This window comes from Zea mays, chromosome 6 (assembly GCF_902167145.1).
Source record: "Zea mays cultivar B73 chromosome 6, Zm-B73-REFERENCE-NAM-5.0, whole genome shotgun sequence".
NCBI classification, from domain to species: Eukaryota; Viridiplantae; Streptophyta; class Magnoliopsida; order Poales; family Poaceae; genus Zea; species Zea mays.
The window spans coordinates 157219359-157240624 of record NC_050101.1 but is presented as its reverse complement, the minus strand read 5'-3'; positions in this window follow the sequence as shown (position 1 = coordinate 157240624).

The following is a 21266-nucleotide window of genomic DNA, read 5'->3' as shown; positions in this document are numbered from 1 at the left end:
GGGCCTCGGGCGTGCCGAGGGTGTGCCCACTGCCTGAGGAGGCCCTCGGGCGAGATGTAACTTCGTTCGGGACTTTAGTTCCTGCCCGAGGCTGGGCTCGAGCGAGGCGAGATCGCTTCCCTTGGGTAGACGAAGCCTTGACCTGAATCGTGCCCATTAGTCTCTGCAGCTTGTGCTGATTGTGGTTACCAGCCGTGTATAGGAGTGTTGGGGGTACCCCTAATTACAGTACCTGACAATTATGACAAACTAAAATTTGCTAGGGATGGCTAAACTGTTGGTAGACACCCCTCAATTAAGGATGGACTTGGTTTTCGAAAGGAAACCAAGAACTTAACAAGCCAAAGAACTTCTGTTCTCAACAAGGAGAAAGGGAAGGCCCCTATGGCTAGTAGTTCTCAAAAGAACCATGCCTATATTTATGATAAGAAATTCACTAGTCATGCTTATAATGATAGATGTTATGATCGTATTGGCTCTCATGATGCTACATTTAATTCTCATGCTATGTTCGCATCTAGTTCCGCTTTTGTTCATGGTAAAAGCAGGCCTAGGAAAAATTATGCTACTTCTCATGCACCTAGGAAAGTTTACAATGGTCCTACTACTGTTTATCATGCTTGCAATGCTTCGTTTGTGCTTACATGTAAAAATGCAAAAGTGGTAGCTAGAAAAATGGGATCTAAATGCAAGGGAGACAAGACTTGCATTTGGGTTCCAAAAGTTGTTGTGACTAACATTGTAGGACCCAACAAGAGTTGGGTACCTAAGACCCAAGCTTAAATACCTTGCAGGTTTATGCATCCGGGGGCTCAAACTGGATTATCGACAGCGGATGCACAAACCACATGACGGGGGAGAAGAAAATGTTCACCTCCTATGTCAAGGACAAGGATTCCCAGGATACTATTATCTTTGGAGATGGGAACCAAGGCAAGGTTAATGGATTGGGAAATATAGCCATCACAAACGAGCACTCAATATCAAATGTATTTTTAGTAGAGTCGCTCGGGTACAATCTCTTGTCTGAAAGTCAATTGTGTCACATGGGCTACAATTGTTTATTTACAAATATTGATGTATCTGCCTTTAGAAGGAGTGATGGTTCATTAGCTTTTAAGGGTGTATTAGACGACAAGCTCTATTTAGTAGATTTTTCAAAAGAGATTGTCGATCTAGATGCATGCTTAATCGCTAAGACTAATATGGGCTGGCTTTGGCACCGCCGTGTAGCACATGTTGGGATGAAGAACCTTCATAAACTTCTAAAGGGAGATCACGTGTTAGGACTAACCAATGTTTGTTTTGAGAAAGACAGACCTTGTGCAGCGTGCCAAGCAGGGAAACAGGTGAGAAGCACTCATCATAGCAAAAATGTGATGACGACATGAAGACCACTGGAACTTCTTCACATGGATCTCTTTGGACCCGTTGCCTACCTCAGCATCAGGGGAAGTAAGTATGGTCTTGTAATAGTTGATGATTTTCCCCGCTTCACTTGGGTATTCTTTCTGCAGGACAAATCTGAAACCCAAGGGACCCTAAAACGCTTCTTAAGGAGAGCTCAAAACGAGTTTAAGCTAAAGGTGAAGAAGATAAGAAGCGACAATGGGTCTGAGTTCAAGAATTTGCAAGTTGAAGAGTATCTTGAGGAGGAAGGCATCAAGCACTAGTTCTCCGCTCCCTACACACCACAGCAAAATGGTGTGGTAGAGAGGAAGAACAGGACGCTAATCGACATGGCGAAAACGATGCTTGTAGAGTACAAGACCCCTGAGCGGTTTTAGTCGGAAGCTATGAACACAGCTTGCCATGCCATAAACCGGCTCTATCCGCATCGTCTCCTCAAGAAGACTTCCTACGAACTCCTAACTGATAACAAACCCAATGTTTCTTAAATTCCATGTATTTGGGAGCAAATGTTACATTCTAGTGAAGAAAGGTAGACATTCGAAATTTGCTCCCAAGGCAGTAGAAGGGTTTTTACTAGGATATGACTCAAATACAAAGGCGTATAGGGTCTTCAACAAATCATCAGGATTAGTTGAAGTCTCTAGCGACGTTGTATTTGATGAGACTAATGGCTCTCCAAGAGAGAAAGTTGATCTTGATGATGTAGATGAATATGAGGTTCTGACGGCCGCAATGCGAACTATGGCGATAGGTGACGTGCGACCACAGGAACTACAAGAACAAGATCAACCATCTTCCTCCTCTACAATGGTGCATCCCCCAACTCAAGACGATGTACAGGCACCTCAAGGGGAGGGGCAAGATCAAGGGGGAGCATAGGAAGAACAGGTTATGGAGGAAGAAGCACCACGAGCCCCTCCAACCCAAGTCCAAGCGACGATCCAAAGACATCACCCCGTCGATCAGATTCTGGGTGACATCAGCAAGGGAGTAACTACTCACTCACGATTAGCTAATTTTTGCGAGCATTACTCGTTTGTCTCTTCTATTGAGTCTTTCAGGGTAGAAGAGGCCTTGTAGGATCCGGACTGGGTGTTGGCCATGCATGAAGAGCTCAACAACTTCAAAAGGAATGAAGTCTGGAGCCTAGTGCCATGTCCAAAGCAAAACATTATGGGAACCAAGTGGGTGTTCCGCAACAAGCAAGACGAGCACGGAGTGGTGACAAGAAACAAGGCTCGACTTGTGGCAAAAGGTTATTCCCAAGTCGCAGGTTTGGATTTTAAGGAGACTTTTGCTCTTGTGGCTAGGTTAGAATCAATTTAGATTTTATTAGCTTATGCCGCTCACCATTCCTTTAAGTTGTTTCAAATGGACGTGAAGAGCGCTTTCCTAAATGGACCAATCAAGGAGGAGGTATACGTGGAACAACCCCCTGGCTTTGAGGATGACAGGTATCCCGACCATGTATATAAGCTCTCTAAGGCGCTCTGTGGACTTAAGCAAGCCCCAAGAGCATAGTATGATTGCCTTAGAGATTTTCTTATTTCTAATGCTTTCAAGGTTGGGAAAGCCGATCCCACTCTTTTCACAAAGACTTGTAATGGTGATCTTTTTGTTTGCCAAATTTATGTCGATGACATAATATTTGGTTCTACTAACCAAAAGTCTTGTGAGGAGTTTAGCAGGGTGATGATGCAAAAGTTCAAGATGTCGATGATGGGCGAGTTGACCTACTTCCTTGGATTCCAAGTGAAGCAACTCAAGGACGGCACCTTCATCTCCCAAACGAAGTACACTCAAGATCTTCTCAAGAGGTTTGGAATGAAGGATGCTAAGCCCGCGAAGACACCGATGGGAACTGACAGACATCTTGACCTCAACAAAGGAGGTAAGTCCATTGATCAAAAGGCATACCAGACAATGATAGGTTCATTACTTTATCTTTGTGCTAGTAGACCAGACATTATGCTTAGTGTATGCATGTGTGCTAGATTTCAACCCGACCCCAAGGAGTGTCACCTTGTGGCCGTTAAGCGAATTCTTAGATATTTAGTCTCTACGCCTTACTTCGGGATCTGGTATCCAAAGGGGTCTACCTTTGACCTAATCAGATACTCAGACTCCGACTATGTCGGGTGCAAGGTTGATAGGAAAAGCACATCAGGGACGTGCCAGTTTCTAGGAAGGTCCCTGGTGTCCTGGAGTTCCAAGAATCAAACATCTGTTGCCCTATCCACCGTTGAGGCGGAGTATGTTGACGCAGGACAATGTTGCGCGCAACTGCTTTAGATGAGGCAAACCCTCTGGGACTTTGGCTACAATCTGAGCAAAGTTCCACTCCTATGTGACAATGAGAGTGCAATCCACTTGGTGGATAATCCTGTTGAACACAGCCGCACTAAGCACATAGACATCCGACATCACTTCCTGAGAGACCGCCAGCAAAAGGGAGATATCGACATTTACCATATTAGCACCGAGAATCAGCTAGCCAATATCTTCACCAAGCCTTTAGATGAGAAAAGGTTTTGCAGGTTGCGTAGTGAGCTAAATGTCTTAGATTCACGTAATTTGGATTGATCTATAGCATACATGTGTTTCATGCTTTTGATCATGTTACCTTGAGCATTTACATCATTTATTGTTTATTTGTGGTGCTCAAGTTGTATAAGTCATCCCCGGACCTCACAAGTCCGCATGCAAATGATGCACATGTTTAGGGGGATATGAACTACAACTTGACTTCTTTGAGACTAACTTGGTTGTTTGAGTATACTTGAAGTAGTCTCGAAGGAACATTTAAAGGGAAAATGAACTTGGACGACGAAAAGACTTCCACTGCACTTCAGTATACGTGTATTTGATCCCAAGTTCATACTAGTGATCTCATTGCCTTTGCGCTTCTATTTGACATTTTGGTGAGGCAATGGGGTTAAAGAGCCAGAAATTATCCCGTTTTGGTGCTTAATGCCAAAGGGGAGAAATTAAGGCCAAAACAAATGGATCAGCCAAGCACTTGTGAATTTCAAAAATAGTACAGTTAGAATTTGTATTTTGCCCAAATGACTCTTATTGCAAAATTTGGTCTCTTATACGGGAGAATTTTGATTATGGGAAAAAGGGGTAGTTTTGGCACTTGATCAATTTTACTCTTGGAATATATCTCTATTTGCCCAAACAAGCGTGTTTCACTTTGAGATAGGAAAAAGAATTTGATTTGCAAAAACAAACCAAGTGGTGGCAAAAAGTGATCCAAATATGCCAAATCTCAAGTGAGAAAATTTGGTCTTCAAATTTGCACTTTTTAAGAATAATGTTGCACTTTTAGTTGCTTTTTAATGTGTTTGGCATAAATCACCAAAAAGGGGGAGATTGAAAGGGAAATGTGCCCTTGGGCCATTTCTATAATTGTTTTGGTGATTAGATGCCCAACACATTGTTTTAAGTTTATAAGTGCCAAGATGCAAATCAAGGAACAAGATATGTCTCTGGACTTAGTAAATTGTTTTTGGGTACTAACATGTTTATCTAAGTGCTAGAGGCATAGCCAAGAAAAGAGAAAAATGATTGAAGAAGAAGTGGTTGTGATCAGCCAAACCAGCACCAACCTGACACATTGGACTGTCTCGTGGTGCACCGGACTGTCCGGTGAGCCAACGGCGCTCGCGGCCAACGGTCGGCTGCGCAATCAGCGGGTGACGCGTGGCCCGCACCAACGGTCAGTTGGGCACACCAGACACTGTCCGGTGCGCCAACGGGACCGAAGGCCCAACGGTCAACTATGCCTGATTAGGAAGGAGATCGATCGTCGGACAGCTACTGTTGATGTCCGGTGGTGCACCGGACTGTCCGGTGCGCCACCCAACAGAAGGCAAGAATTGCCTTCCAATTTGATCTCCAACGGCTCCTTGCTGCCTTGGGACTATAAAAGGGATCCCTAGGCGCATGGAGCAGGACATCAAGCATTCACTAAACATCTTAAGACTCCCAGACTCCGCAATCACGCAATCGGTTCATAGTGTTAGAGATTTGAGGACCGTTCGAGTTGTAAACTCCCTGCGCCGTGATCTCGTGCTCACGTCTTGGCTTTCGTGCGTGTGTTTGTTGCGATTTGAGTCTTGCGTGTGTTGCTTTCCCTCCCTTACTTCTGTGCTTCTTGTGTGATCAACATTGTAAGGGCGAGAGGCTCCAACTTGTGGAGATTCCTCGCAAACAGGAAGAGAATTCTAAAAAGCAAAGACCGAGGTATTTAAGTTGATCATTGGATCACTTGAAAGGGGTTCAGTGCAACCCTCGTCCATTGGAACGCCACAACATGAAAGTAGGCAAGTGTTACTTGGCCGAACCACAGGATAAAAATAACGTGTCTCTTGTGTTGCTTTTCTGTGTGATTGATTTCATCTCAAGAACTCGCTTTATAACCACTTGGTTTAATCTAACTAACATATTATAAACCAAGTTTGTGTTATTAGTATTGAATTTTGCAGGATCACCTATTCACCCCCTCTAGGTGCTCAAAGTGTACAACACAGTGATTCCTCTATCGTGGAGAAGAGACCAACAAGCTCTACAAGTCCAGCGACAAGTTAAATCAATCGAACTGTATAGTTTACCTTTACCAAGTTATTGGAACAATTCACCATCGATATACAGTATGATTTAAAACAAGCTCACAGATTGAATTTAAAAATGGCTTAAACAATTAAAATTAGGTGACAATAAAAATGAGAAAGAGGTGGAGTATGATGGGTCTGATGTTGTTTTTAGTGATATATATATTTATTTATATTATATTATATTTTATTTTATTTATATTATATAATTGTTCTTTAATTATACATTTGATACGGTAAAATTTCATTAAAACATCCACTTTATCTAACACTAAATATGTTTGTATTAGTAGACTGATAAACATTGCAACTTGTGTCCTCCTTCTCGCTACACCATCTTGTGTCACTGCCACTAACAAAACGCTAACGCATACCTATCCAATAACAAAATAATGTAAATAATTTATTTTGTTTTCTTTAATCTCTATTCGTTCTGAGTTAAGTGCGGTAGGAGGCAACAATGGTGCCAGTGTAGGTCACAACCACCATAGCTGAGACAACGATACGGGTTAAGTTCAAAGTCCCGGTGGAGGCGGAGATGTAGGTGAAGAGGGATGCTGCCATGTTGAGAAAGATAAAAAAATAGAGGTTGTAAATATAGGTATACATTTGTGCTGTGCCTAATAGGCCGACCCAAAGCACACAATTTTTGGCACGGTACAGATCTGGCATGGCCCAACCTAATTGTGAGTCTGGGCCGGCACGACCCAATATGTGGGCCGTGCCTGGGCCTCAAGTCAAGCACATGGGCCGGCCTGGCACGACCCATTTAACTAAGGCCTATCGAGGCCCACTAAAAGACTTAGTATTTAACTAAGGTTCGTCAAAGCTCACATGACCAGCATAATTTGGAGAATCTAGAGCTTCAATAGGCCTTCGGAGAACCAATATCTAGATGGGGATAGTAAATAGTGATGATGATCATTGTATATGTATTCTGTATGTGTCGGGGACCATAATTAGGGGTACCCTCAAGACGCCTAATTCTCAGCTGGTAACCCCTATCAGCATAAAGCTGCAGAGGCCTGATGGGTGCGATTAAGTCAGGGATAAGTCCATACGAGCGACTCGATCACGCCTCGCCTGAGCCTAGCCTCGGGCAAGGGCAGCCGACCCCGAAGGGGTTTCCGTCTCGCCCGAGGCCCCCCTTCAACGGCGGACACATCTCCGGCTTGCCCGAGGCCTTGCCTTCGCTGAGAAGCAACCCTGACTGAATCGCCGCACCGACCGGCCAAGTCACAGGAGCATTTAACGCAAAAGAAACCAGGCCCTGCCAAAGGCACCATAGGAAACTCTGCTCCGTCCGACCCAGGGCTCGGACTCGGGCAAAGCCCCGGAAGACGGCGAACTCCGCTCCGCCCGACCCAGGGCTCGGACTCGGGCTAAGCCCCGAAAGACGGCGAACTCCGCTCTGCCCGAACCATGGCTCGGACTCGGGCTAAGCCCCGGAAGATGGCGAACTCCGCTCCGCCCGACCCAGGGCTCGGACTCGGGCTAAGCCCCGGAAGACGGCGAACTCCGCTCCGCCCGACCCAGGGCTCGGACTCGGGCTAAGCCCCGGAAGACGGCGAACTCCGCTCCGCCCGACCCAGGGCTCGGACTCGGGCTAAGCCCCGGAAGACGGCGAACTCCGCTCCGCCCGACCAAGGGCTCGGACTTGGGCTAAGCCCCGGAAGACGGCGAACTCCGCTCCGCCCGACCCAGGGCTCGGACTCGGGCTAAGCCCCGGAAGACGGCGAACTCCGCTCCGGCCGACCAAGGGCTCGGACTCGGGCTAAGCCCCGGAAGACGACGAACTCCGCCTCGCCCGACCCAGGGGCTCGGACTCGGCGTCTGCTGACGAACTCCGCCTCGCCCGACCCAGGGGCTCGAACTCGGCCTCTGCTGACGACCTCCGCCTCGCCCGACCCAGGGGCTCGGACTCGGCCTCTGCTGACGACCTCCGCCTCGCCCGACCCAGGGGCTTGGACTCGGCCTCTGCTGACGACCTCCGCCTCGCTCGACCCAGGGGCTCGGACTCGGCCTCTGCTGACGACCTCCGCCTCGCCCGACCCAGGGGCTCGGACTCGGCCTCTGCTGACGACCTCTGCCTCGCTCGACCCAGGGGCTCGGACTCGGCCACGGCCATGGAAGACAGACTCGACCCCGGCTTCGGAGGAGCCTCCACGTCGCCCAACCTAGGGCACAGGCCAGCCACGTCGACAGGAAGCGCCATCATCACCCTACCCCGAGCCGACTCGGGTCGCAGAGAACAAGACCTGTGTCCCATCTGGCTGGCTCCGCCAGATAGGCAATGATGGCGCCCCGCTAGCCCCGTGACGACGGCGGCTCTCAGCTCTCTTACGGAAGCAGGGCGACGTCAGCAAGGACACAACCGTTCCAATAGCTGTCCCTCTGTCAGGCTCCGTTGCTCCTCCAACAGCCACGACATCACGCCAGCAGGGTGCCAAGATCTCTCCGGCTGCCACATTGACATGTACCTAGGGCACTAGCTCTCCCCCCGCTAGACACGTAGCACTCCGCTACACCCCCATTGTACACCTGGATCCACTCCTTACGCCTATAAAAGGAAGGACCAGGGCCCTCTTAGAGAAGGTTGGCCGCGCGGGGACGAGGACGGGGACAGGCGCTCTCTTGGGGCCGCTCGCTTCCCTCACCCGCGTGGACGCTTGTAACCCCCTACTGCAAGCGCACCCGACCTGGGCGCGGGACGAACACGAAGGCCGCGGGATTCCCACCTCTCTCTCGCCGGACTCCGGCCTCCTCGCTCCTTTCCCCCCTTCGCGCTCGCCCACGCGCTCGACCCATTTGGGCTGGGGCACGCAGCACACTCACTCGTCGGCTTAGGGACCCCCCGGTCTCGAAACGCCGACAGTTGGCGCGCCAGGTAGGGGGCCGCTGCGTGTTGACGAGCAGCTTCCCGTCAAGCTCCAGATGGGCAGTCTCCAACAACCTCTCCAACCCGGGACGGTGCTCCGTTTCGGGAGTCTTGAGTTCATGTCCCTCGACGGCAGCTACGACATGATACTCCTTCCACCGCCGCGCGACAACGACAATGGCGGCCGACAACCCGCCCTCCGGTGGCGGAATCGACGACATCTTCCCCGCGCGGTGGAAGAACGACATTCGAGCTCGCCCCGTCCTCTCCCCCGCCAACGGAGGAGGAGGCGGGGCAACCAAGGCCGGGCGGGAGGCCGCGCTTCGTCGGCTGTCGAGCGAATTGACGTCCCCAGCGCCCCAACGGAGGGCGCGTCGGGCGTCGACCTCGCATTCGAGACAAAGGCGAGCGCCGTCCCCCCGCGACACGCCAATCCCGAGCAAGTGGACGACGCCAGCGAGCTCACGGAGGGCCTGCAGGATGTCGCCCTCGTACCTAGGACGATGGCGCGATCAGCCCCCGACGTGACTACATCGCCCCTCGTCGACCAAAAGGTACTGACTGATTCCCATCCTGCATTATGTCGACTCGGCCTCAACCCGCCTAGCGACCTCGCTTTGGCGGGCGCTCTCGTTGAGGCGAGTGCAACCCCTCTGGGGTTTCGTACGCGGTCGCCTTGGGACCGGTTGACGGACGTCTCGACCTACGGGCCCTCTGGGTCTGAGGAAGATGACGATCCCAGCATCTGTTGGGATTTCTCTGGATTTGGCAACCCCAGTGCCATGCGGGACTTTATGACCGCATGTGACTACTGCCTCCCCGACTGTTCCGACGGTAGCCACAGCCTTGACGACAAGGACTGCGGCCCAAGCCGCGAATGTTTCCACGTCGAGCTAGGGGATCCCGCCGAAGGCAACCACCTCGGCATGCCGGAGGACGGTGATCTCCCTAGGCCGGCGCCTCGCGCCGACATCCCGCGGGAGCTAGCTGTGGTCCCCGTTCCGGCGGGGGGTCACGACCCACAGCTCGAGCAAGTCCGCGGGGCGCAGGCCAGGCTCGACGAGGGAGCAGGAGCACTTGAGTCGATCCGCCGGGACGTCGGGCAGGTATGGGCGGGCCAGCCCCCGGCCGGAGAAATACGTCACCTGCCCCAGGGTTTCCAGCACCGCGTCGCCAACGACGTCAGGGTCAGGCCGCTACCCGCGTCCAGCGGGGTCGGTCAGAACCTGGCAGCCGCAGCAATGCTTATCCGCGCGATGCCGGAGCCATCGACCACCGAGGGACGGCGAATCCAGGGAGAGCTCAAAAATCTCCTGGAAGGCGCTGCGGCCCGACGGGCCGAAAGCTCTGCCTTCCGGAGGCAGGGATACCCCTCGGAACCTCATGCCGCAACTTCCCGATTCATGCGGGAAGCCTCGGTCTACACCGGGCGCACGCGCAACACCGCGCCTGCGGCCCCGGGCCACCTCGGCAACGAGCACCATCGTCGCGACCGTCGAGCCCACCTCGACGAAAGGGTGCGCCGAGGCTACCACCCCAGGCGTGGGGGACGCTACGACAGCGGGGAGGATCGGAGTCCCTCGCCCGAACCACCCGGTCCGCAGGCCTTCAGCCGGGCCATCCGGCGGGCACCGTTCCCGACCCGTTTCCGACCCCCGGCGACTATCACAAAGTACTCGGGGGAAACGAGGCCGGAACTGTGGCTTGCGGACTACCGCCTGGCCTGCCAACTGGGTGGGACGGACGACGACAACCTCATCATCCGCAACCTCCCCCTGTTCCTCTCCGACACTTCTCGCGCCTGGTTGGAACACCTGCCTCCGGGGCAGATCTCCAACTGGGATGATTTGGTCCGAGCCTTTGCCGGCAATTTCCAGGGCACGTACGTGCGCCCCGGGAATTCCTGGGACCTCCGAAGCTGCCGGCAACAGCCGGGAGAGTCTCTTCGGGACTACATCCGGCGATTCTCGAAGCAGCGCACCGAGCTGCCCAACATCACCGACTCAGATGTCATCGGCGCGTTCCTTGCCGGCACCACCTGCCGTGACCTGGTGAGCAAGTTGGGTCGCAAGACCCCCACCAGGGCGAGCGAGCTGATGGACATCGCCACCAAGTTCGCCTCTGGCCAGGAGGCGGTCGAGGCCATCTTCCGAAAGGACAAGCAGCCCCAGGGCTGCCCGTCGGAGGAGGCTCCCGAGGCGTCCACCCCGCGCGGCGCCAAGAAGAAGGGCAAGAAGAAGTCGCAGGTATTGGCGAATTGCGAAGTGGGCGGTGGAAATCATGGGCGAGACCATCTCGTTCGCGCCTCGGAAGGCCATCAAGTCCCAGGTATTGGCGGACTTCGTAGCCGAATGGGTCGACACCCAACTACCGACGGCTCCGATCCAACCGGAGCTTTGGACCATGTTTTTCGACGGGTCGCTGATGAAGATGGGAGCCGGCGCGGGCCTGCTCTTCATCTCACCCCTCGGGGAACACCTACGCTACGTGCTACGCCTCCATTTCCCGGCGTCCAACAATGTGGCTGAGTACGAAGCTCTGATCAACGGATTGCGAATCGCCATCGAGCTAGGGGTCCGACGCCTCGACGCTCGCGGTGACTCGCAGCTCGTCATCGACCAAGTCATGAAGAACTCCCACTGCCGCGACCCGAAGATGGAGGTCTACTGCGATGAGGTTCGGCGCCTGGAAGACAAGTTCTACGGGCTCGAACTTAACCACATCGCTCGGCGCTACAACGAGACTGCGGACGAGCTGGCAAAAATAGCCTCGGGGCGAACGACGGTTCCCCCGGACGTCTTCTCCCGGGATCTACACCAACCCTCCGTCAGGATCAACGACGTGCCCGAGCCCGAGGTACCCTCGGCCTAGCCTGAGGTACCCTCGACCCATCCCGAGGTACCCTCGGCCCATCCCGAGGCGTCCTCGGTCCAGCCCGAGGCACCCTCGGCCCCCGAGGGCGAGGCGCTGCGCATCGAGGAGGAGCGGAGCGGAGCCACGCCCGACAGAGACTGGCAAACCCCGTACCTGCAATATCTCCGCCAAGGAGAGCTACCCCTCGACCAAGCCGAGGCTCGGCGGGTAGCGCGACGCGCCAAGTCGATCGTCTTGCTGGGCGATGAGAAGGAGCTCTACCACCGCAGCCCCTCGGGCATCCTCCAGCGATGCATCTCTATCGCCGAAGGTCAGGAACTTCTGCAAGAGATACACTCGGGGGCTTGCGGCCATCACGCAGCGCCTCGAGCCCTCGTCGGGAATGCTTTCCGGCAAGGCTTCTATTGGCCAACGGCGGTGGCCGACGCCACTAGAATTGTCCGCACCTGCGAAGGGTGTCAATTCTATGCGAAGCGGACCCACCTGCCCGCTCAGGCTTTGCAAACAATACCCATCGCCTGGCCTTTCGCTGTATGGGGTCTGGACCTCGTCGGTCCCTTGCAGAGGGCGCCCGGGGGCTACACGCACCTGCTGGTCGCCGTCGACAAATTCTCCAAGTGGATCGAGGTCCGACCCCTGAACAGCATCAGGTCCGAGCAGGCGGTGGCGTTCTTCACCAACATCATCCATCGCTTCGGGGTCCCGAACTCCATCATCACCGACAACGGCGCCCAGTTCACCGGCAAAAAATTCTTGGATTTTTGCGAGCATCACCACATCCGGGTGGACTGGGCCGCCGTAGCTCATCCCATGTCGAATGGGCAAGTAGAGCGTGCCAACGGCATGATTCTACAGGGGCTCAAGCCTCGGATTTACAACGACCTCAACAAGTTCGGCAAGCGATGGATAAAGGAACTCCCCTCGGTGGTCTGGAGCCTGAGGACAACGCCGAGCCGAGCCACGGGTTTCACGCCGTTCTTCCTAGTCTATGGGGCCGAGGCCGTCTTGCCCACTGACCTGGAGTACGGCTCCCCGAGGACGAGGGCCTACGACGGTCAAAGCAACCAAGCTAGCCGAGAAGACTCGCTGGACCAACTGGAAGAGGCTCGGGACAAGGCCTTACTACACTCGGTGCGGTACCAGCAGTCCCTGCGACGCTACCACGCCCGAGGGGTCCGGCCCCGAGACCTCCAGGTGGGCGACCTGGTGCTTCGGCTGCGGCAAGACGCCCGAGGGAGACACAAGCTCACGCCCTCCTGGGAGGGGCCATTCATCATCGCCAAAGTTCTGAAGCCCGGAACGTACAAGCTGGCCAACAGCCAAGGCGAGGTCTACGACAACGCTTGGAACATCCAACAGCTACGTCGCTTTTACCCTTAAGATGTTTTCAAGTTGTGCATATACCTCGCACCCACGCAAAGTTTAGTCAACAAGGAAGGGTCGGCCTCGCCTCGGCAAAGCCCGACCCTCCCTCGGGGGCTAAAAAGGGGGGAAACCCCCTCTGCGTCGAAATTTTCCTCGAAAAAAGATCTCTTTCACCAGAATATCTTCCATGCTTTTTGACTACTTCGAAAAGTGGGTCCTGGAAACGACGGAGTGCGCGTAAGCAGCCAAGGCTGACCGAGCCGAGGGACTCCTACGCCTCCGGGATACGGATACCTCACTCATCACCTTCCGCGAGAAGCAACTCTCGCTCGCACAAACATCCCTGTTACCGACAAAAAGTCCAGATACTCGAAACAAGAGGAAAAGAGACGCAGCTTTACAACGCAGCGAGGGTGTGTATTCTGGCCTCGGCGGCCGCACAAGGCACACGCTACAAGACAATCTGATCCTGCAGGCTCGGGTCTTGATGCTGGAAGGGGGCAGCAACACCCTCGGCATCAACGACACCTTCGGCAAGGCCCGACCTAGCCTCGGACGGCGACGCGGTCCGAGGTTCTCCGCTCCGAAGGATGACGTCATCACCACGCCCGGGCAATCGCTGTCAGGGACTTCTCCGGGAACCCGGCCCAAGCAGGCGGCTCGACCGGTTACCCCTGGGGCCTCGGCCAACCATCTTCCAAGGGCGCCAGCCCGGTCCGAGGCCTCGGCTGATCAACTCCGACATCGGTCCCGCTAACGGATAACCCGGCTAGGCTCCGGCCAACCAGGTTCTCATCTTCGAGCCAACTCCGCCTCTGTTCGTGCTGATATCGCTACCCCTGGCCTCGGCTCGTCGAAGAGCAGCCAAGGGGTCTCTTTAACTAAGCTAGAGGAGCCTCAGACAACAAGGCTGATCGAGCCGAGGGATTCCTACGCCTCCGGGATACGGATACCTCACTCGTCACCTTGACACGGGGCGACTCATGCTTGGTGATGCGGTTCAGATAATCAACAGGCAAGTCTTAGTGCTCGAAAATGAGGAAAAAACATGGCTCCGTGCCAAAATTACATACATGTTTAGGCCTCGACAGCCGTAATGAACAAAAAACCCTGGAATTCAGAGTGCCATTACAAACGGAACTCCGGTTCCCCCTCCGCAGGTACGAACAACCCCACTCCATGGGGGAAGGCCTGCGGAGCAACAGAAGACTGACGAGCGGCTCGCCGCCGCCCGCTCTGACTACGACGACAACGACCCCCGCTCCGGATGGTCGAGCTGCGGCAGCGCAGGCCTCAGGGTGGGCGCTGCTGCAATCTTGCCCTCGCCCACACCGACGCTCGAGGGGCGAGGACAAGTACGAAGAACCGGAGGCCCGAAGCGCGGATGGTGGCGGTGATCCCGTCGGTGACGGGGACTTCTCGAGCCGCCTCCGCCTCGGCACCGACGGCAGGGGCCATCGGCCCCCCGGCAGATCCCCACTCAAATCCTCCCGGGCGGGTGGGGCACCGACCTCCACGTGAAGGCGCCATCCCAGTGCAAAGGCAGGACCACCCCAGAACACGAACGCCGCTCTAGCAGCGCGCGACATCTAGGGTGGTCCTCCCGTGTACACGGCGCGGCAGCCGCCCTCCGACAGAAGGGGCCGCCGGGAGCCAAGCCAACGAACCCGACACGCTGGAGGTGACGACGCCTGTCGTCGACCAGCCCCGCGTTGTCGAAGTCCGGGCCGCCCGTAGGGCTAGTGAGCGCCCTCTTCCTCGAATACCGCGGGAGAGGATGGCTCACGGACCCGCGCGGGAGGCAGAGCGCCGGCTCAGCCCGGCCCCCACCCCAGCAAGGATGATGAACATCCTTGAGGCTGAGGGTGGGACCAAGATCGTAGCCCGGCTTGCTCCCCCCCACCATCAAGCCGGAGGTCACCATCCTGGGTGACCGCCGGTGGAGGGGTGCGGCCGGGCTGGCTGATGAAAATCCTTGAAGCCGAACGATGGTTGAAAGGTACCAACTCCCACGGAGTTGCGTTCCTCCAACGATGAGGCGAAAAGACGGCGGTTTCCCCCATCCGGGGGCATGGAAGGTGGAAAGACGCGGCGCATGAGGGAGGAAGAAGACGCGGTCGCCTTACGAAGGGAGTCACCCTCCTTTTAAAGGCAACTCTCCCTGCTTGCGCTCCCAACCGTCACAGGCTGAGTCTTCTCCAACACGCTTCAAAGCCCTCCCCTGCGGCGCGGGGGCTGGGTCCCGCATGCCATGCAGACCGGCTCCGAGCAGAAGAAACCAAACCGCCGCGTGTGGGGCACGCAACCGCCCAGCGGTTACAAGCGATCCTCCACCTTTGCCCAGACCAACGGGCGAGAGAGGCGGGCAGCCATGCAGGCGGCATGCAACCGCGCCAAGTGGACGCGCTTCTCCGACTCCCAGCGCGCCCAGCCTGGAGGCCCAGGCCCACGCGTCACGCAACCGGCGCGCCGGATGCTGCATGCAAGCAACTGCACCGCCACTTGCGCCACCACCGCGCCTCTTTGGTTGCGGAACCAATACCGCGACTCGAGGCGACCAGGCACAAGACCCAGCAGCGCCAGCCTGACGCGACGGTCAATGCGGCCGAAAGTGGGCCGGCAGTAATGACGGTGGCAGACGCGCGGGAGCAGCGGGCACGTCGACAACCAAGCTCACGTCCCATCCGGGGGCAGCGAGAGAGCTCCCTCTCACGGTGTGAAGACAACGCGCCCGTGATCCGTTCCTCGAATTGCTCGCACACGCGCAACGGCTGCCCCGCCAACCACTCGCCCTGTTGCATTAACTCCGCGGCTGGACAGGTGGCGTTTCTGGTAGCAGCAACGGGCGACGCTTCGCCCTCGCCGAAACAACCGCACCAAAAAAGGTACGCCGCGTCGTTCGGTTTCGTATCCTTTTTCCCTTTTTTCCTCTTTCTCTATCTCTTGCAATAGGGACCGGGAAAGGGGGATCCCCCGAAAGGGATCCTTCCCCGTGAAGGAACCAGGCTCCGAGCCTCCTTACTGATCAGGGGTTCGAAGGCTGGCCCCTGAAGGGTTCAACAGCCGCCTCAGATCGCGTGGGCCCTACACCCACTACTCGTCAGAGGTTCGAAGGCCGCCCCCCCGAAGGGTTCCACGGCCGCCTCAGGCTACTCGGGCTCCGTGCCCATTACTGATCAGAGGTTCGAAGGCTGGCCCCCGAAGGGTTCACAGTCGCCTCAGACGCCGAGCGAGGGATGACCAGGGGTACGTTCGATACATAACCGAGGCTCGGGCTGCGCTCCCGAGGTACCCTAGGACATTTCCGAGACCAGCGGGAGCGATCTTGTAACGGAATCCCATCAGAGGGAGGCATCGAGCCCTCGGACCCCGTCGCCAGGGGACCGGGTCCGGCAGATCACCCGCAGGTACTTTTGGGCGTGCCTCTGGGCCCCTAGCCGACCCCTAACGAACGGGGCACGGACGTCCACTCGGATTACCCGCTTGCAGCTCACCGGAGACACCATGTTCGGTGCCCATCGAGGGTAACATGGTGCACTCCCCCCTCCTCCTTGCGGAAAGGCGACGTAGGGGCGTATGTAAAAAAGCCGGGTCTGTCCCTGATCGCCCTCTCGCTCTGTGCAGAGGCTCGGGGGCTGCTCTCGCAAACCCGGCTCCGGCCGAACCGTTGACAGCGTCAACATACCAGCCCGAGAACTTGGGCCTCGACCGTACACCCGGGCTACGGCCAGCTCGCATGAGGGAACAACCAGACCAGCCGAAGCATTACGCAAGGCATTAAGACCTCGAAGGAGTGAAATCACTCCTCCGAGGCCTCGGGGGCTACACCCGGCGGGTGCGCTCGCGCGCACCCACCGGAACCAAATGCAACCGAGAAAGGCTGGTCCCCTTGCAAAAAAGTGCGACGAAAGCCTCCAAGCGAGTGCTAACACTCCCTTCGAGGCTCGGGGGCTACTGTCGGGGACCATAATTAGGGGTACCCTCAAGACGCCTAATTCTCAGCTGGTAACCCCCATCAGCATAAAGCTGCAGAGGCCTGATGGGTGCGATTAAGTCAGGGATCAGTCCATACGAGCGACTCGATCACGCCTCGCCCGAGCCTAGCCTCGGGCAAGGGCAGCCGACCCCGAAGGGGTTTCCGTCTCGCCCGAGGCCCCCCTTCAACGGCGGACACATCTCCGGCTTGCCCGAGGCCTTGCCTTCGCTGAGAAGCAACCCTGACTGAATCGCCGCACCGACCGGCCAAGTCGCAGGAGCATTTAACGCAAAAGAAACCAGGCCCTGCCAAAGGCACCATAGGAAACTCCGCTCCGTCCGACCCAGGGCTCGGACTCGGGCAAAGCCCCGGAAGACGGCGAACTCCGCTCCGCCCGACCCAGGGCTCGGACTCGGGCTAAGCCCCGGAAGACGGCGAACTCCGCTCCGCCCGACCCAGGGCTCGGACTCGGGCTAAGCCCCGGAAGACGGCGAACTCCGCTCCGCCCGACCCAGGGCTCGGACTCGGGCTAAGCCCCGGAAGACGACGAACTCCGCTCTGCCCGACCAAGGGCTCGGACTCGGGCTAAGCCCCGGAAGACGGCGAACTCCGCTCCGCCCGACCCAGGGCTCGGACTCGGGCTAAGCCCCGGAAGACAGCGAACTCCGCTCCGCCCGACCAAGGGCTCGGACTCGGGCTAAGCCCCGGAAGACGACAAACTCCGCCTCGCCCGACCCAGGGGCTCGGACTCGGCCTCTGCTGACGAACTCCGCCTCGCCCGACCCAGGGGCTCGGACTCGGCCTCTGCTGACGACCTCCGCCTCGCCCGACCCAGGGGCTCGGACTCGGCCTCTGCTGACGACCTCCGCCTCGCCCGACCCAGGGGCTCGGACTCGGCCTCTGCTGACGACCTCCGCCTCGCCCGACCCAGGGGCTCGGACTCGGCCTCTGCTGACGACCTCCGCCTCGCCCGACCAAGGGGCTCGGACTCGGCCTCTGCTGACGACCTCCGCCTCGCCCGACCAAGGGGCTCGGACTCGGCCTCTGCTGACGACCTCCGCCTCGCCCGACCTAGGGGCTCGGACTCGGCCTCTGCTGACGACCTCCGCCTCGCCCGACCCAGGGGCTCGGACTCGGCCTCTGCTGACGACCTCCGCCTCGCCCGACCCAGGGACTCGGACTCGGCCACGACCATGGAAGACAGACTCGACACCAGCTTCGGAGGAGCCTCCACGTCGCCCAACCTAGGGCACAGGCCAGCCATGTCGACAGGAAGCGCCATCATCACCCTACCCCGAGCCGACTCGGGTCGCAGAGAACAAGACCTGTGTCCCATCTGGCTGGCTCCGCCAGATAGGCAATGATGGCGCCCCGCTAGCCCCGTGACGACGGCGGCTCTCAGCTCTCTTACGGAAGCAGGGCGACGTCAGCAAGGACACAACCGTTCCAACAGCTGTCCCTCCGCCAGGCTCCGTTGCTCCTCCGATAGCCACGACATCACGCCAGCAGGGTGCCAAGATCTCTCCGGCTGCCACATTGGCATGTACCTAGGGCACTAGCTCTCCCCCCGCTAGACACGTAGCACTCCGCTACACCCCCATTGTACACCTGGATCCACTCCTTACGCCTATAAAAGGAAGGACCAGGGCCCTCTTAGAGAAGGTTGGCCGCGCGGGGACGAGGACGGGGACAGGCGCTCTCTTGGGGCCGCTCGCTTCCCTCACCCGCGTGGACGCTTGTAACCCCCTACTGCAAGCGCACCCGACCTGGGCGCGGGACGAACACGAAGGCCGCGGGATTCCCACCTCTCTCTCGCCGGACTCCGGCCTCCTCGCTCCTTTCCCCCCTTCGCGCTCGCCCACGCGCTCGACCCATCTGGGCTGGGGCACGCAGCACACTCACTCGTCGGCTTAGGGACCCCCGGTCTCGAAACGCCGACAGTATGGTTGTATAGTACTCAATTAAACACTAAACAGAGAACTGAATATTATTTCTAAGCTAGTTGTAATTTTTTTCTTTCTGACCAAAGGTTTTTAATATGCATCCACAAAACATATTAGTTTTATTTTGGTCATATATATTATATATATTTGTTTTTGTATTACTGTTGTATGTATATGGACCGATCTGGCACATTAAGGCATTTTAGGCTATTTGGGTCGGCCTGACACACATAACTAATTGTGGGCTGTGCCGTGGGCCGATGACATGACACACGTGCTGGCAAAGCACGACCCATAATTAGATATGTGCTTTTGTGTGTCGTGCCTTTGTGGGTCATGCTTTTGTGGGCCTGTGTCATGCCGGGCCAGGCCGGCCCACATGTACAGGTATAGTTGTAAAAGAGCGACTAAGAAAGTTAGAGATTCTCAACTCAACCAAGAGTTCATGTCATCGTCACCCTGCATGTCTTCAGTTAGCGTGTCGGTAGTGAATCCGTCAACAGAAGGGGTGTTCTAAAAAATGTTATAAGATTTCTTTCAACAAATTTGTGGTAAGATTTTTCGGATGAGTCTTATTAGTGATTATGTAGACTCGACATGTATTGATTTGTTTGAGTTTACTTAATCTAAAATTACAATTATAAACTTAAACTTTATTGGTATGGTTTTTTACTCACTTGCTATTATGGCGGGCCCTTCTAATAGATCAGTCCGTTCGTGGTCTTCATGTGTGACATACAATTGAGTCTGTTCTAAGCATCTATCACTTTTAAGACTGCATTAATGACAAATTATTATGGGTAAAACTTGTACTTATTATTATTCTATTTTAGATATGTTAGTGACGACGTCGTGTATATAGTGTCCCAATACCTAAATCAGTTTTAAAGAACCAACTTTTTACTAAATGCTAATGTTTTTAGTGTATGAGAAACACATGTAATATTTGCGAAGTTTTTACATTTTTTCTTATGTTAATTATGTTTTAATTTGTTTATAACTGTTTTTCTTAATCATCAAAAGAAAAGTGAATAACACTATCATTTCTTATACTTATGTATACATTTCTTCTATTCTGTGGTAAAATATCTGTTTGTTACTGGTATTTCCTCACATTTTGGCTGGTATGCATTTGCAGTTTGTTTTTTAAAAAGTTCTTCATGAGTATGTAGATATTAGTCGTACAATAAATAATCACTCCTACTGGACAAGTGTTTATAATGCTAATGTTGATATATGTGATGAATTATAGCACAGATAATTGGATGAATTTATAACTAGTGAAACAAAACACATTATTAGAACTTTTAGATTAATCGTAGCACGTGTAGTAAGTAATTAGAAACTATACATTATAACCGGGAGACTAACACTTACAACAAGAACACATTTAATATATCACAACACGATTGAATTGTTTTGAGGTAGCTAACACAAACTCTACATAATCTACCTATGCTCATTTCTATGTGTGTGGGGTGGAGTGGTATGGTGTGTTGTGATGTATATCATAATGGTAGATTTTTTCTTATATAGGAACACATGAGCTATGGATGACTGCCACTTATACACATCTCAACAAATATCTAAAGCTAATTTACCATAGCAACAAATAAATATCTAAGCTTCATGGCTTGTCATAGTTGTTATAAAAGATTCTAGAACCTTGCCTTATTTCATGCATATTTTATGGTTAATTATAAGGTTTATATTGTTTCTTGCATGTCTTTATGATTTGTTATGATTATGGTATAATATGCTAGAAGTTGTCTTGTTCCCTGCATCGCTATGATTTGCCATGACTATTATAGAAGTTTCTAGAAACTTGGCTCTGTTTCTTACATGGTAAATATTTGAGTGAACTTTTTTTTTGCATATTTTTGCATTCCCCATCAAAGGAAATATTTTCTTTAGAGTTTACTTTAGACCATATCAAGAGCTTCACAAAACTTCTCAAACTTTGACTTGTTCAAACTCTTTATATAAATATTAGCAATTTGATCGTTGGTCTTTATGAGCACCATTTTGATAATATCCGTCAACAACCATTTATCTCGTACAGTGATAATAGACTTCTATATGTTTGGTCCTTACATGAAAAACTATATTTTCTACCAACTTGAAAGGGAAATGTGTTATATGCCATTTATATAGTGGTTTTGGTGCTTGATGAGCAACACAACATTGTTAACTAACTAGTT